Source organism: Gobio gobio (genome assembly GCF_949357685.1).
Source record: "Gobio gobio genome assembly, chromosome: 5".
Classification (NCBI taxonomy): domain Eukaryota; kingdom Metazoa; phylum Chordata; class Actinopteri; order Cypriniformes; family Gobionidae; genus Gobio; species Gobio gobio.
This window is the reverse complement of record NC_137101.1, coordinates 29,916,527-29,919,892: the sequence shown is the minus strand read 5'-3', so window position 1 is coordinate 29,919,892 and position 3,366 is coordinate 29,916,527.

Below are 3,366 nucleotides of genomic sequence, written 5' to 3'. Positions count from 1 at the left end.
ATTTTATACATATTATGGCTGTACAGAAGTCCATATTTGATCTACTGAACACATTTTTTTCCCAAAGGTCAAAAAGTCACTCATTGACTTTCCTTCTGGATCCAATTAGTTGCTAAAAGGTCTACAAAAGGTTTGATTTTTTTTTCTTCTTTTACATATTATGGCTGTACAAAGTCCATATTTGACCTACTGAACAAATTTTTGTCCCAAAGGTCAAAAAGTCACTCATTGACTTCCCTTCTGATTTCAATAAGTAGCTTACAGGTCTAAAAAAGGTTTGGATTTTTTTTTTTTTTTTTACATATTATGGCTGTACAAGAAGTCCATATTTGACCTACTGAACAATTTTTTTTTCCAAAGGTCAAAAAGTCACTCATTGACTTCCCTTCTGATTCCAATAAGTAGCTTACAGGTCTAAAAATGGTTTGGAATTTTTTTTTTTTTTTTTTTTTTTTTTTACATTTTTTTGGCTGTACAAGAAGTCCATATTTTACCTAAAGAACATGTTTTAGGCCTGAGAGTCCTTAAAAACTAATTTACTACACATACTCATTGACTTCCCTTCTTATTCCCTTTACTAGCCAAAATTCCCACAAAAATGTTTGACATATTATGGCTGTACAGAAGTCCATATTTGACCTACTGAACATATTTTTTTCCAAAGGTCAAAAAGTCACTCATTGACTTCCCTTCTGATTCCAATAAGTAGCTTAGAGGTCTAAAAATGGTATGGATTTTTTTTATTTATTTATTTATTTATTTTTTTTACATATTATGGCTGTACAAAGTCCATATGTGACCTACTGAACACATTTTTGTCCCAAAGGTCAAAAAGTCACTCATTGACTTCCCTTCTGATTCCAATATGTAGCTTACAGGTCTAAAAATGGTTTGGATTTTTTTTTTTTTTTTTTTACATATTATGGCTGTACAAAGTCCATATGTGACCTACTGAACAAATTTTTGTCCCAAAGGTCAAAAAGTCACTCATTGACTTCCCTTCTGATTCCAATATGTAGCTTACAGGTCTAAAAATGGTTTGGATTTTTTTTTTTTTTTACATGATATGGCTGTACAAGAAATCCATCTTTGACCTGCTGAACATGTTTTTGCACTAAGAGTCCATACACAATAATTAACTATACATACTCATTGACTTCCATTCTGATTCCAATTAGTAGTTAAAAGGTCCACATTTTTTTAATACATGTTTTGGCTGCACAGAAGTCCATATTTGACCTAAAGAACATGTTTTAGGCCTGAGAGTCCTTAAAAACTAATTTACTACACATACTCATTGACTTCCCTTCTTATTCCCTTTACTAGCCAAAATTCCCACAAAAATGTTTGACATATTATGGCTGTACAGAAGTCCATATTTGACCTACTGAACATATTTTTTTCCAAAGGTCAAAAAGTCACTCATTGACTTTCCTTCTGATTCCAATAAGTAGCTTACAGGTCTAAAAATGGTATGGATTTTTTTTTTTTTTTTTTACATATTATGGCTGTACAAGAAGTCCATATTTGACCTACTGAACAATTTTTTTTTCCAAAGGTCAAAAAGTCATTCATTGACTTCCCTTCTGATTCCAATAAGTAGCTTAGAGGTCTAAAAATGGTATGGATTTATTTATTTATTTATTTATTTATTTTTACATATTATGGCTGTACAAATTCCATATGTGACCTACTGAACAAATTTTTGTCCCAAAGGTCAAAAAGTCACTCATTGACTTGCCTTCTGATTCCAATAAGTAGCTGACAGATCTAAAAAAGGTTTGGAATTTTTCCTTTTTTTTTTTTTTTTTGTGCATATTATGGCTGTAAAGGAAGTCAATATTGGACCTACTGAACAATTTTTTTTTCCAAAGGTCAAAAAGTCACTCATTGACTTTTCTTCTGGTTACAATAAGTAGCTAAAAGGTCTGCAAAAGGTTTAAATATTTTATTTTAATTTTTATTTTATACATATTATGGCTGTACAGAAGTCCATATTTGATCTACTGAACACATTTTTTTCCCAAAGGTCAAAAAGTCACTCATTGACTTTCCTTCTGGATCCAATTAGTTGCTAAAAGGTCTACAAAAGGTTTGATTTTTTTTTTCTTTTACATATTATGGCTGTACAAAGTCCATATTTGACCTACTGAACAAATTTTTGTCCCAAAGGTCAAAAAGTCACTCATTGACTTCCCTTCTGATTTCAATAAGTAGCTTACAGGTCTAAAAAAGGTTTGGATTTTTTTTTTTTTTTTTTTTTTTTTTTTACATATTATGGCTGTACAAGAAGTCCATATTTGACCTACTGAACAATTTTTTTTTCCAAAGGTCAAAAAGTCACTCATTGACTTCCCTTCTGATTCCAATAAGTAGCTTACAGGTCTAAAAATGGTTTGGAATTTTTTTTTTTTTTTTTTTTACATTTTTTTTACATTTTTTTGGCTGTACAAGAAGTCCATATTTGACCTAAAGAACATGTTTTAGGCCTGAGAGTCCTTAAAAACTAATTTACTACACATACTCATTGACTTCCCTTCTTATTCCCTTTACTAGCCAAAATTCCCACAAAAATGTTTGACATATTATGGCTGTACAGAAGTCCATATTTGACCTACTGAACATATTTTTTTCCAAAGGTCAAAAAGTCACTCATTGACTTCCCTTCTGATTCCAATAAGTAGCTTAGAGGTCTAAAAATGGTATGGATTTTTTTTTTTTTTTTTTTCTTTTTTTTTACATATTATGGCTGTACAAAGTCCATATGTGACCTACTGAACACATTTTTGTCCCAAAGGTCAAAAAGTCACTCATTGACTTCCCTTCTGATTCCAATAAGTAGCTTACAGGTCTAAAAATGGTTTGGAATTTTTTTTTTTTTTTTTTTTTTTTACATTTTTTTGGCTGTACAAGAAGTCCATATTTGACCTAAAGAACATGTTTTAGGCCTGAGAGTCCTTAAAAACTAATTTACTACACATACTCATTGACTTCCCTTCTTATTCCATTTACTAGCCAAAATTCCCACAAAAATGTTTGACATATTATGGCTGTACAGAAGTCCATATTTGACCTACTGAACATATTTTTTTCCAAAGGTCAAAAAGTCACTCATTGACTTTCCTTCTGATTCCAATAAGTAGCTTACAGGTCTAAAAATGGTATGGATTTTTTTTGTTTTTTTTTTTACATATTATGGCTGTACAAGAAGTCCATATTTGACCTACTGAACAATTTTTTTTCCCAAAGGTCAAAAACTCACTCATTGACTTTCCTTCTGGTCCCAATTAGTAGCTAAAAGGTCTACAAAAGGTTTATATTTTTATTTTTATTTTATTTTTTTACATATTATGGCTGTACAGAAGT